This window comes from Triplophysa dalaica, chromosome 19 (genome assembly GCF_015846415.1).
Source record: "Triplophysa dalaica isolate WHDGS20190420 chromosome 19, ASM1584641v1, whole genome shotgun sequence".
Classification (NCBI taxonomy): Eukaryota; Metazoa; Chordata; class Actinopteri; order Cypriniformes; family Nemacheilidae; genus Triplophysa; species Triplophysa dalaica.
The window spans coordinates 18,543,090-18,557,840 of record NC_079560.1 but is presented as its reverse complement, the minus strand read 5'-3'; the positions used below and the strand labels follow the sequence as shown (position 1 = coordinate 18,557,840).

Sequence of the window (14,751 nt, the reverse complement as noted above, 5' to 3'; positions counted from 1 at the left end):
AAACTGCATTATGCGCAAAACTGGCTGGGGACTTAATGAAAAAGTGCGTTTAGCAAAGGATCAGATTGAATTTTTTTAAACGGCCATTCTGAGTGCTGGGAGAGTGAGAAACATGGGCTTTGCACTGAAAACTTCATTTTGTTTAAAACTGGCTGTGTGCATAATGAAAAAGTGCGTTTAGGAACAGATCAGAGTTACTTTTCTGACATGCTCATTCTGAGTGCTGGGAGAGTGAGAAACATGGGCTTTTCACTGAAAACTTTAATTTGTGAAAAACTGGCTGTGTTCATAATGAAAAAGTGCGTTTAGGAACAGATCAGAGTTACTTTATCTTAAATGCTCATTCTGAGTGCTAAAAGAGTGAGAAACATGGGCTTTGCACTGAAAACTTCATTTTGTGTAAAACTGGCTGTGTGCATAATGAAAAAGTGCGTTTAGGATCAGATCAGAGTTACTTTTTCTTAAATGCTCATTCTGAGTGCTGGGAGAGTGAGAAACATGGGCTTTGCACTGAAAACTTCATTTTGTGTAAAACTGGCTGTGTGCATAATGAAAAAGTGCGTTTAGGATCAGATCAGAGTTACTTTTCTTAAATGCTTATTCTGAGTGCTGGGAGAGTGAGAAACATGGGCTTTGCACTGAAAACTTCATTTTGTGTAAATCGGCTGTGTGCATAATGAAAAAATGCGTTTAGGAACAGATCAGAGTTACTTTTTCTTAAAGCTCTTGCTGAGTGCTGGGAGAGTGAGAAACATGGGCTTTGCACTGAAAACTTCATTTTGTGTAAAACTGGCTGAATGCATAATGAAAAAATGCGTTTAGGATAAGATCAGAGTTACTTTTTCTTAAATGCTCATTCTGAGTGCCGAGAGAGTGAGAAACAAGGGCTTTGCACTGAAAACTTCATTTTGTGTAAAACTGTCTGTGTGCATAATGAAAAAGTGCGTTTAGGATCAGATCAGAGTTACTTTTTCTTAAATGCTCATTATGAGTGCTGGGAGAGTGAGAAACATGGGCTTTGTACTGAAAACTTCATTTTGTGTAAAACTGGCTGTGTGGATAATGAAAAAGTGCGTTTAGGAACAAATCAGAGTTACTTTTTCTTAAATGCTCATTCTGAGTGCTAGTAGAGTGAGAAACATGGGCTTTGCACTGAAAACTGCATTATGCGTAAAACTGGCTGGGGACATAATGAAAAAGTGCGTTTAGCAAAGGATCAGTTTGAATTTTTTAAACGGCCATTCTGAGTGCTGGGAGAGTGAGAAACATGGGCTTTGCACTGAAAACTTCATTTTGTGAAAAACTGGCCGAATGCATAATGAAAAAATGCGTTTAGGATTAGATCAGAGATAATTTTTCTTAAATGCTCATTCTGAGTGCTGGGAGAATGAGAAACATGGGCTTTGCACTGAAAACTTCATTTTGTGTAAAACTGGCTGAATGCATAATGAAAAAATGCATTTAGGATAAGATCAGAGTTACTTTTTCTTAAATGCTCATTCTGATTGCTGGGAGAGTGAGAAACATGGGCTTTGCACTGAAAACTTCATTTTGTGTAAAACTGGCTGAATGCAAAATGAAAAAGTGCGATAAGGATCAGAGTTACTTTTTCTTAAATGCTCTTGCTGAGTGCTGGGAGAGTGAGAAACATGGGCTTTGCACTGAAAACTTCATTTTGTGTAAAACTGGCTGTGTGCATAATGAAAAAGTACGTTTAGGAACAGATCAGAGTTACTTTTCTGACATGCTCATTCTGAGTGCTAGAAGAGTGAGAAACAAGGGCTTTGCACTGAAAACTTCATTTTGTGTAAAACTGGCTGTGTGCATAATGAAAAAATGCGTTTAGGATCAGATCAGAGTTACTTTTTCTTAAAGCTCTTGCTGAGTGCTGGGAGAGTGAGAAACATGGGCGTTGCACTGAAAACTTCATTTTGTTTAAAACTGGCTGAATGCATAATGAAAAAGTGCGTTTAGGATCAGATCAGAGTTACTTTTCTTTAATGCTCATTCTGAGTTCTAGAAGAGTGAGAAACATGGGCTTTGCACTGAAAACTTCATTTTGTGTAAAACTGGCTGTGTGCATAATGAAAAAGTGCGTTTAGCAACAGATCAGAGTTACTTTTCTGACATGCTCATTCTGAGTGCTGGGAGAGTGAGAAACATGGGCTTTTCAGTGAAAACTTTAATTTGTGAAAAACTGGCTGTGTTCATAATGAAAAAGTGCGTTTAGGAACAGATCAGAGTTACTTTATCTTAAATGCTCATTCTGAGTGCTAAAGAGTGAGAAACATGGGCTTTGCACTGAAAACTTCATTTTGTGTAAAACTGGCTGTGTGCATAATGAAAAAGTGCGTTTAGGATCAGATCAGAGTTACTTTTTCGTAAATGCTCATTCTGAGTGCTGGGAGAGTGAGAAACATGGGCTTTGCACTGAAAACTTCATTTTGTGTAAAACTGGCTGTGTGCATAATGAAAAAGTGCGTTTAGGATCAGATCAGAGTTACTTTTTCTTAAATGCTTATTCTGAGTGCTGGGAGAGTGAGAAACATGGGCTTTGCACTGAAAACTTCATTTTGTGTAAATCGGCTGTGTGCATGATGAAAAAATGCGTTTAGGAACAGATCAGAGTTACTTTTTCTTAAAGCTCTTGCTGAGTGCTGGGAGAGTGAGAAACATGGGCTTTGCACTGAAAACTTCATTTTGTGTAAAACTGGCTGAATGCATAATGAAAAAATGCGTTTAGGATAAGATCAGAGTTACTTTATCTTAAATGCTCATTCTGAGTGCCGAGAGAGTGAGAAACAAGGGCTTTGTACTGAAAACTTCATTTTGTGTAAAACTGGCTTTGTGGATAATGAAAAAGTGCGTTTAGGAACAGATCAGAGTTACTTTTTCTTAAATGCTCATTCTGAGTGCTAGTAGAGTGAGAAACATGGGCTTTGCACTGAAAACTGCATTATGCGTAAAACTGGCTGGGGACATAATGAAAAAGTGCGTTTAGCAAAGGATCAGATTGAATTTTTTAAACGGCCATTCTGAGTGATGGGAGAGTGAGAAACATGGGCTTTGCACTGAAAACTTCATTTTGTGAAAAACTGGCCGAATGCATAGTGAAAAAATGCGTTTAGGGTCAGATCAGAGTGACTTTTTCTTAAATGCTCATTCTGAGTGCTGGGAGAGTGGGAAACATGGGCTTTGCACTGAAAACTTCATTTTGTGTAAAACTGGCTGTGTGCATAATGAAAAAGTGCGATTAGGAAAGGATTAGAGTCAGTTTTCTTAAACGCTCATTCTGAGTTTTGGTAGAGTGAGAAACAAGGATTTGGCACTGAAAACTGCATTATATGCGTAAAACTGGCTGGGGACATAATGAAAAAGTGCGTTTAGCAAAGGATCAGTGTAATACGTTCGATAAGTGTAGGGAAGAAAGGAGTCAGGGTCGGCGTGGCTGGGAAAACGATAAGTATTTTATTCAAATAATAGTTCCGGGTTTCACACATCCGGTGTTCAAAATAAAAGTCCCGCTCGATCCTTCCGGATCTAAGAATCTCTCGTCTCTCTGTTTCCTCTGGATACAGCGTCTCTGTAGCTCTGGCACTCGTTTTCCCAGCCGGTCTCTCTCTCTACCTCCAGATCTGCCTTTCGCTTTTAAAGCGTCTCCTCGCCAATTACTAGAATGAGAAGCAGGTGTTTTCACTAAAACGTTGATCTGCCTACTCACCGTCTTTCTCCCGACACTCCCCCTCTTCACAGACCGTGCTGAACCACGCCCACCTCGCCACATACCCCCACCGCCCGACTCAGGCCGGGGCCCCATCCGGCCTGCAGCTTCCCCCCCCCCCCTCCTGGAGAGGAAGTCAGCCACAGCCATCTGTGTCCCCGGCCTGTGGATCACCTGAAATTTGAATGGTTGTAATGCGAGATACCAACGAGTGATCCGCGCGTTGGTATCCTTCATGCGGTGGAGCCATTGGAGAGGCGCGTGGTCCGAACAGAGCGTAAACTCCCGTCCCAGGAGGTAATATCTAAGGGTGAGGACCGCCCACCTGATCGCCAGGCATTCCTTCTCTATGGTGCTGTACTTAGCCTCCCTCTGTGAGAGCTTACGACTAATGTACAGCACCGGCCGGTCCTCTCCCCTCACCTCCTGAGACAGAACCGCCCCCACGCCCCTGTCCGATGCATCGGTCTGCAAGAGAAAGGGAATAGAAAAATCAGGAGAGTGCAATAACGGTCCGCCGCACAGAGCAGCCTTCACCTTGGTAAACCCCTGCTGGCACTGCTCCGTCCATTGGACGGTATCTGGTGCTCCCTTTTTAGTGAGATCAGTCAGCGGGCTGGTGAGGTCCGAATAATTAGGCACAAACCGCCTATAATATCCCGCCAGCCCCAGGAACTGCCGCACCTCCTTTTTGGTCTTGGGTCTCGGGGCGGTCGCAATTGCTGCTGTCTTATTAATTTGGGGACGCACTTCCCCGTGGCCCAAGTGGAAACCCAGATACCTTACCTCTACCCGCCCAATTGCACACTTCTTCGGGTTAGCCGTTAGCCCCGCTCCTCTCAACGAACTCAGGACCGCTCTCAGGTGCTGCATATGTCGGTTCCAGTCGTTACTATAAATGATGATATCATCCAAATACGCTGCGGCATATGCAGCATGCGGTCGGAGTATGCGATCCATGAGACGCTGAAAGGTCGCCGGGGCCCCGAATAACCCGAACGGAAGTGTGACAAATTGGTGCAAACCGAACGGCGTGGTAAAAGCCGTCTTTTCTTTGGATAAGGAAGATAGAGGGATCTGCCAATATCCCTTTGTTAAATCCAATGTCGAATAAAAACGAGCCGTGCCTAGTCGGTCTAGTAATTCGTCAATTCGTGGCATTGGATATGCATCGAACTTCGATACAGCATTCACCTTTCGATAGTCCACACAGAACCGAACTGACCCGTCAGTTTTAGGTACTAAGACTATCGGGCTCGCCCAATCACTGCTGGACTCTTCTATTACGCCCATGTCCAGCATTGCCTCTAATTCCTTCTGAACCACCATTTTTTTGTGTTCAGGTAGTCTATATGGTCGGCTGCGCACTATCGCACCCGGTTCGGTCTCAATGTGGTGCTCTATGAGATTTGTGCGACCGGGTAGGGGCGAAAACACATCTGCAAATTCTGCTTGTAATTTTACCACATCCGTGAACTGGGAGGACGAGAGGTGATCTCCCCCTGGAGCCAGAGCGAGGGATTGCACCTTGGTGTTTACCTCTGGCCCGAGATCATCCTCTCTGCTCACTGTCGTCGCCAGCATCACGGTGTTCGCCTCGCTCCACTTTTTGAGGAGGTTGAGGTGATAAATCTGATGTGCTCCGCTCCTATCCGATCGAACTACCTCATAATTGAGATCCCCTATTCGTCGTGTGACCTCAAATGGTCCTTGCCACTTGGCGAGTAACTTAGAACTGGACGTTGGGAGTAATACAAGGACCTTCTCTCCCGGTGCAAATTTACGTAGTCTGGCGCCCCTATTATATTGCCGGCTCTGCCTGTCCTGGGCCTGTAACAAATTCTCCATTGAGAGCCGCCCCAGTGTATGGAGTTTTGTTCTCAGGTCCAGGACATATTGAATTTGATTTTTGCTCGCGGATGGTCCGTCCTCCCAAGCCTCTCTTAGGACATCTAAAACCCCGCGAGGCTGACGACCATAGAGAAGCTCGAAGGGGGAAAACCCCGTGGAGGCTTGGGGAACCTCGCGGACCGCAAATAACAGGGGTTCCAGCCATTTATCCCAATTTTTGGCGTCTTCGTGAACGAATTTCCGGATCATGGTTTTTAATGTGCGATTAAAACGTTCGACCAGTCCATCTGTTTGTGGGTGGTAGACGCTGGTCCGAATCGTTTTAATCCCCAATAATCCATACAGTTCGCGGAGTGTCCGTGACATAAACGCCGTGCCTTGATCGGTGAGAACCTCTTTTGGGATTCCCACCCGGGAGATTAGTCGAAACAGCGCGTCCGCAACACTAGTTGCTGAGATATTGCGTAACGCCACTGCCTCAGGGTAACGTGTTGCGTAATCTACAATGACTAACGCAAATCGATGCCCTCGTGCGGATCGCTCTAACGGCCCGATCAGGTCCATACCAATTCGTTCGAAGGGGACCTGCATAAGCGGAAGTGGGCATAATGGTGCCCGTGGGGTGGCCGGTGGGTTTACCAACTGGCATTCAGGACAAGACGCGCACCACCTGCGCACGTTCTCATGAATGCCCGGCCAAAAGAATCGGGTCGTTAGTCGATTTATAGTGGCAGCTTGTCCGAGGTGCCCCGCCATTGGATTACAATGAGCCGCCTGGAAAAGCATTTCCCGACGGCTTTTTGGTATGACCAATTGGGTTGTATCTTGTTTTGACTGAGTGTCCTGGGTCACTCGATACAACCGGTCTTTCAAAATAGCAAAATATGGGTAGGACAGCGGTTGTGCAGGGTGGAGAGGTTGTCCGTCGATGGAACGGACCTGATCAAATGCATTTTTGAGCGAATCGTCCTGAGACTGTTCCAGAGGGAAATCATCACCCTGGGAGAAAATTATTTTCTCCACAGCGCTATTTCCCTCTGAATCAGTCGTCAGTGGTCCCGGTTCAACCTCTCCCATCTGCGCGACCGCCCCCCCCCATTGCTCTTGGTTGCGCCCAGAAACATCCGCACATAATTGTCCCAACAATACTGAAAATAACGGCCAATTTGTTCCCAAAATTAGCGGATGTCGGAGGTGCTCGTTAACAGCCACCTCTACACTATGTTTTTGCCCCTTAAATTTTATGGTTAACGGCACCAAAGGGTAATTCACCACATCCCCGTGTACACACCTTACCTTAACCATACGGCCCGTATCCCTTGCCACGAATTGAGTCAGGCTTTGATGTATTGAGGTTTGGTTACACCCTGAATCTACCAAAGCCTGATATGTACCCCCCCTTATACTCACAGGTATTTGGTACAGCCCATCTTGACCGAGGGCAGCCTGTGGGTTGTCAGGCACCCGGATCATCATACCGACCTCCATCATGGGACATCGGTCGATAAAATGTCCGGGGTCCCCACAACGCCAACAGGCCGGCCCAGAAGTTCCCGCCGCCCTAGCGGCAGGAGGCAGACCCCCGAATTGGCGAGGAGAGGCTTGGGAGGATGACGGGTGAGTAGAGGCATTGGGGCCATGCCCTTGTAAGTTCCCGGCTCCCTCAAAAGTCCTGGCGGCTCCTGGATTCCCCATCTCCGGAAACGTCCGGTTACGTGGGGCTGGTCGGGGAAAAAACGTCCCCCTGGACCTCGGAAACGGCACAGGTCTGGTGGAAGGAGAAGGGTGGATAGTGGGAGAGAGAGAAGATGTCGTTAGGGGTACGCCGACCCCGGGGCACGCCACTAACTGGTCCTCCGCCAGCTGGATGGCCTGAGCCAGCGACGACGGTCGGTGACACTGGACCCACTGGGCTGTCTTCCTGGGGAGTCGTCCCACGAACTGTTCCAGTGTCACCTTATCCACTATGTTGTCGATAGTGCTGGCGTCGGCCACCAGCCATTTGCGGCATGCATCCCGGAGCTGGTGAGCGAAGGCGAAGGGTTGACCGCGATCCCCGAGTTCCAATGATCGGAACCGCTGGCGATGCTGCTCCGGACTGAGCCCTACTCGCTCTAAGATAGCCTTTTTGAGGTCTGCGTACTTGAGCAGGTTCTCCACTGGTAGCTGTTGGGCGGCCATCTGGGCTTCGCCGGTCAGAAGGGGAATCAGACGGGCTGCCCACGCGTCCGGCTGCCATCCTGACAGCTCCGCAGACCTCTCGAACAGCTCCAGAAAAGCTTCCGGCTCGTCCTGCGCTCCCATCTTATGTAGCGGGATGGTGGGGGATGCGGTCGATGTTCCGGTTGCACCTTTCTCCTGGCTCACCCAGCTCCGGAACGCCTCGCGGTCCTCCTGTTGGGTCTGGATGAGGACTTGGAATCGCCTCTCCTGGTCTTCTCTCAGACCCAACAGGGCCTGGTGGTGTTGCTGGTGAAGGCCGGCGAGGGAGGAGATGACCTCCGCAAATGGCGATCCTGGCGGAGACTGCATGTTGGCGGCGGCGGCTTCCTTTCTTCCCGGGTTTCGGCACCAATGTAATACGTTCGATAAGTGTAGGGAAGAAAGGAGTCAGGGTCGGCGTGGCTGGGAAAACGATAAGTATTTTATTCAAATAATAGTTCCGGGTTTCACACATCCGGTGTTCAAAATAAAAGTCCCGCTCGATCCTTCCGGATCTAAGAATCTCTCGTCTCTCTGTTTCCTCTGGATACAGCGTCTCTGTAGCTCTGGCACTCGTTTTCCCAGCCGGTCTCTCTCTCTACCTCCAGATCTGCCTTTCGCTTTTAAAGCGTCTCCTCGCCAATTACTAGAATGAGAAGCAGGTGTTTTCACTAAAACGTTGATCTGCCTACTCACCGTCTTTCTCCCGACACTCCCCCTCTTCACAGACCGTGCTGAACCACGCCCACCTCGCCACAATCAGATTGAATTTTTTTAAACGGCCATTCTGAGTGCTGGGAGAGTGAGAAACATGGGCTTTGTATTGAAAACTTCATTTTGTGTAAAACTGGCTGTGTGCATAATGAAAAAATGCGTTTAGGATTAGATCAGAGTTACTTTTTCTTAAATGCTCATTCTGAGTGCTGGGAGAATGAGAAACATGGGCTTTGCACTGAAAACTTCATTTTGTGTAAAACTGGCTGTGTGCATAATGAACAAATGCGTTTAGGAACAGATCAGTTACTTTTCTTTAATGCTCATTCTGAGTGCTGGGAGAATGAGAAACATGGGCTTTGCACTGAAAACTTCATTTTGTATAAAACTGGCTGTGTGCATAATGAACAAATGCGTTTAGGAACAGATCAGTTACTTTTCTTTAATGCTCATTCTGAGTGCTGGGAGAGTGAGAAACATGGGCTTTGCACTGAAATATATATATCTGCCCGTATACGTGCCCAAAGTTACCACTACTCCCTTTAGGGACCAAGTGGTGAACTTGCAGGTGCTCCCCATCGGGGAGGAAGACCCGACTTGTGTTGTGTAAATTTGCTAAAATTAATAAAACTTGTGTGATGTATGATATTCCATCATGTAGACAAAACCAACAGTGTTTAAGGCGTTTGTTTTAATTTCTTTGACATAAATTTGTGCGTAGCGCCAATTTAGATCAGCTATTTGTAGCCCATATAAAGTCAAGAATGGTTCATTTTCGTTCTTTGGCCAATTAGCGCAGAGATTGTTGATGTATCATGTTATACATTTTTAAATATCAGCAAGATATAGTAAATCGGATGGGCTATGTGTAGTCTGCTTTTAGTCCACTCGGCAAAATCAAGGCGATTTATGGTCTAATTTTAACGCCTTGGCTGTAGCCTTGATTAAGACCTATTTAGACTAGTAATTGTGCATCAATGTGTTAAATGTGTTCAATGTGTTCAATGTGTTCCAGTGTTTACATGTATATGTAACTCACGCAGATCGTTTTTGCTGTCATTCACAACATTCACACACATTTTAAAATGTAACTACAATCTCAACCGCTAGATGGCTGAGACATGGAAGCAGGTTGTGGCTCCTCGGGTAAAGCGACACTCCTGCCAGATCTTGCGAAAACGTTTCTGCCATGTAATTGCACGATAGAGGGAGAGCGAAGCACAGCAGGATGAATTCACTAAACACTTAGAGACGGACAGCCTACACCAAACGAGGGAAATTTTGATTTGATCTAACGTTTAGTATGTATCTGTGTTTTCGATATCACATGTGTTCATTATTTAGCTACGTTATAATGTGAACTGTAACATTAAATGGTAGAGTAGGCAATCCTGTCCAGGATTGTCATGCTGGTTTGAAGTCTATTAACATCCTGATAGCAATCAATAAGTTAAGTGAAATAATATTATTAAAAATATATATCACAGGTATATATATATATATCACCTTGTTCCGAGGGCAATGATGATACTGCGGTACGTCATGTGTACATTTTCAGTCACCTTATTTTGATGACATAATATGTTATAAGTGCACTCAGGTGCGATGTGTAGGAGAGAGCAGGTCAATGTAGATATTCCTAAAAGTGGCAGTTCCAAAGGAGCAACCAAAAAATAGACAGTTCTTGAAACTGCCACAACATAAAAAAATAATAGTTTAAAAAAGAGGTCATACTAGGCTTAACATATGTGTTTGTTTGCATGCTGGAGACAACTGCGAATGGCTTAGTGTTTTAAAGATGATGCCATGCTTGCAGTGTTTCTTCTAGACATAGGTAAATTGTTTGCTCCTATTGATGGGATGGGTAATAACGCATGTTATTAACAGTATGATGTTTTTGTACATTTTACACGTTAGCTAAACATTGGCTTAACCCAACATGTAATTGAACTGTCTACATGTTTTCAATGTTACGAGCAAATTTGGTGATGAGTTTTGCTATATACAGTGAGTTAAATGTCATATTTCCTCCTTCGATCATCGTATCCCATTATAATATCCCATCCCATCGTTTATGTGCATGCCGTTGTAATGCACCCTCCTAAGCACGGAAGGTAGTTTTATGTTTTTGATTTGCTTAAATTAGAGCCGTTCGTATGTAGGCCTACATATTTTTTCTGACAGTGAAACGGGCATCAATATTCCTGGAGTTCAGCAGCTGGAAAGCAGTGACTCTGAAGAGGATGGTACTGATGATTTGGATAAAATGTGAGATTATGTTTTTGTACAGTTGTAAGGAATGGGCTTGCCAAGTTTGATCTATAGTTAATTTCTTTGACCATGAGTAAAAGTGTTTTTTAAATCCATCCTTGGGCCCATCGTGATAAAAAAGGGATGTCAGGGTCTGTCTATAGTTATCATTTAATTTGTAGAATCACATGTTCTACTCCTTGTATCATCTGATAGTGCAGATAAATTCTAAAACGAAATCTAACATCTGTCGGAGGCGAAACATGGTTTGTGCTGGAAGTGTGCATGTACAATTTTCATGTCAATAATAAAATGATGTACTTGTTTTATCTAATCTACCTCTCTATTTTCCTGTATTGAATATGCTTTTGAAAGTGATCTTGCTGATGATTTTAATGACACTAGAAATACAACATACGTTCATGTGTTAATCTAATCGTCCATAATCAGAATTATATAAGATATTATATTGTTTGGGTGCTAGCATTATTCTTTCTTTGTATTTATTCTGTACTCTTATAGGATTGACTGGGACGATGACATATGGTTTCCGGATATGGAGACAGAGTCTGTGTCATCTTTGGAAGAATATCAAACAAAATAAGTAGATTAAGACTCTGATGACAGTGATGACGAGTTGACTACTGGCCATGTATTTGTGTTCGGTATGGCTACACACAACAAGGTTCGGTTGAAATGTAGCTGCTTTATTTCTTTAATTTTTAACTTAATACTATTCATTTTTAAAGGTCAAGCGGTTGTTAAAAAAAGGCAATTCGCTTAGATGACATTGAGGCTATCAGCATGGAGGAGACAGTGCATGATGCATTGAAATCCCATGAGCCTCCTTCTACTGAGATGCCTCCATTAACAGAAGCACCTAAAGTCCTGATTGTGGAGGATATAATTAGCAATCCAGCCTCCATAGCGTACCATGATTATTTGAAGCAGCTGGCCCAATACCTTGTTTTACCAGTCAACAAGTCTAACGCAAAGGATAAGAACACTAATGTAGATTGTGGAGCTGCTCAACCCTTTGAAATCCCTGTGACGTCCAGGGGAACACCTGCTGTTATAGAATGGGTAATTATTAGCCAACAACATTTTTCACATGTTTTTTAAGGAAAATAGACACTGTTTCATACCTGTTATACTTATTGTTTGTCCTGTTTTTCTTCAGCTTTGTCTATTTTAGATATGTTTATCTGGCCACTTTTCTGGAAATGGTCTTCACGGGTCACTTTCAAACATGGCATGCTGGCTGGAGACTTCATGTTGGCCACAAATATACTACTTTCAGGCAACAATTATTCAAAAAATAGCGCTTCTCTTCAAGTTCATGAGAATGGGCATGGTACAAAAGTCAACTTTCTTCAAAATACAGGACACCTACTGTGTAGACATCATTGAGGATTTCAGGCATTCAAAAAAAGCTGAAGTCATCACAGATTTAAAGTCTAAAGGACCTGTTGTATGTTGGGTTAGTTTTTTGCCAAACACATGCGCACATACACATATACAACACAAACACACACCTACAATTGAATAGGTTATAATTGGATGATCCGTTACATATTTGTATGTAAAAAATGTTATTTCAACTTGTTGATGCTCTGTTTCATACAATGTACAGATAGGACATATATTTACCCTATATAACATAGGTTTTGTCATGTATATTTGTAGGAGATGCAAGGATGGACAGCGGAAGGGGCAATATTATTTTTCTAAATCTGTAAAGTGTCTGAAAAAAAACTTTGTTTATATGGCTCTCAAAATGTTGTGGCTAGATTCAACCACTTTCTGAACCACTCAGGCGGAAGCGAGGCTTAAAATGTCATCTATGATGTCAGTGGTCTGAAGCTATACAAGCCTCGATACGTGCTTCACTTAAAGCTTCCGGGATTTCTTGACACACACTCTGAAGCCTGTGCACAGAACGTAACATCACAAGTTTAAGAGCGTGTGTGTGTTTTACATAAATAGAAATTCCTGCAACAATTTTGTTAAAGTACTTCATATAAAAATATTGCATAATGTTTTGAAATTGTTTACTTCAGGACAAATGGGCTGGAGTCCTGCACCACCTGACAGGAGAACATGTGTGGGCCCTAGGAGCGTTTGAGATCATGGTCCCTTAGTGCAGCGGTTCTCAATCCTGGTCCTCGCGACCCACCGCTTTGCATATTTTGTGTATCTCTCTTGTTTAACACACCTGATTTAAATCTCTAGCTCATTAGAAGAGAGCTTAATGAATGAACCGCGTTCCGATTGACGTGTTCCTGGAACTGTGTTCATTGCTCTCTACTCCCTGCACACATGAAATCGGCTGACGTTAATTTAAGAACACGAAGAACAAAACTTACTACGGAAGATTGAAGGGTAATTTAACCGTAATTTTGAGATTTGCGCAACATTATCCACATTTCGAACGGGATTTATGGCAGAATATCTAGTGATGTTTACTTCGCAGGGCTCTTATGGGCGTATTAAACAAACCTCCGAAGCGGTAGGAGAAGCATACAAAATATGCAGAGCAGGGGGTCGCGAGGACCAGGATTGGGAACCGCTGCCTTAGTGGACCAGAGAGACAAAAACTGGTTTGAAAAAGGTTCAAAAGCACATCAGAGTTTGACCTGCTTAACTCTGGATGAACGGTGGCTGTATAACGTGAACAAGATTTGACATTACAGTTCTATATAGACTTTTCCGATAGTATTGGGTTTTTAGTATAGGATTTATCAAGCTGAAATTATGTACATTTTCTCCTTTATGTCAACAGGTCAACTTCTGAACTAGAGTCTTTTCATGTTTCACGACCATGCTTGGTGGTCTGGATTATAATCACCATGTTCAGAGAAAGGCCAAGAGAAAATCTGACAGCTCTATTAAGTATGTTGAATACCTACATTTTTATAAGAGATGCATTGTTGTTAAACAACAGCAACAAAAAATGGTTCTTAAATTTCTGCTGGTCTTAACACTTTTTGCCCTCCGTTTTTAAAAACAAGTTCACTGTCCACCGTTACCAGAATGCACGTGAACGTATCGGACAGAGGGAGGTCCGTGAGAAAATCGACTGCGAGGTGAGACCAGGGGCATTGAGGCGTGGGTAGGGGCATGAGTTTTCCTGCAGGTAATTGGCGAGGGGGTTTTAGAAATGGCACAGACTGAGCATCCCTTGACGAACTGGGAGATATCCCGAGGCATCTTCGGCCACCAGTAATGGGCGGCCAACAGCGAGAGGGTTCGCTGACTGCCTGGGTGCCCAGATCCCGGAACAGAATGAGCTGAGTCCATGAGGGAAGCCTGGAACTCAGGAGGGATGAACATTCTTCCCTCAGGACCTCCTGGCGGAGCATGGTGATTGCTGGCGAGCATCTCCCTGTCGAGTACCCAAAGGATGGGACTGAGGAAGGCGGCTGGAGGGAGTATGGTTTCCGGAGGAGATGGTTCAGGTTGGTTAGGAAACTGAAAAGAGCATCTGCTTTTATATTCTTGGATCCTGGACGGTAGGTTACTGAAAAATTGAAACGGGTGAAGAATAACGCCCATCTGGCTTATCTAGGGTTCAATCTCCGAGCTACTCACAAGTATTCCACGTTGCGATGGTTGATGATGACTGAGAAAGCCTCCCTCGATCGCTCCAACCAATGCCTCTATTCCTCCAAAGCCAATTTAATGGCCAGCAATTCCCGATTGCCGACGTCGTAATTTTGCTCTGCCGGGGTTAGTTTCCTGGAAAAATAGGCGCATGGATAAAGGCGTGGTGGGCGGGCTCCCCTGCCGCTGCGATAGCACTGCACCAACCCACCACCAAAGAGCATGACAAGGTACTCATAGTGGCCATCAGGTGTTATGAAGGCTGTCTTCCACTCGTCTCCAGATTTGATTCGGATGAGGTTGTATGCGTTTCTGAGATCGAGTTTAGTGAAGATGGTAGCGTTATGAAGACGGTCCAGCGTGGAAGGAAAGGGGTAAGTAAACTTCTTTGTGTGGGAGTTAAGGATCCG

The 14,751-nt window shown here is 44.4% G+C and overlaps 1 protein-coding gene across 1 annotated transcript in view; it reads left to right on the top strand.

Moving 5' to 3' along the window:
• Positions 1–11,321, top strand: part of camk2a (calcium/calmodulin-dependent protein kinase II alpha) — a 257,071-nt gene extending 245,750 nt beyond the window's left edge. Inside the window, exon 18 of the mRNA XM_056730301.1 lies at positions 11,261–11,321. The gene's annotated coding sequence lies outside the window, so the exon portion shown is untranslated. The remainder of the gene's footprint in view (positions 1–11,260) is intronic.
• Positions 11,322–14,751: the final 3,430 nt, after the last annotated feature.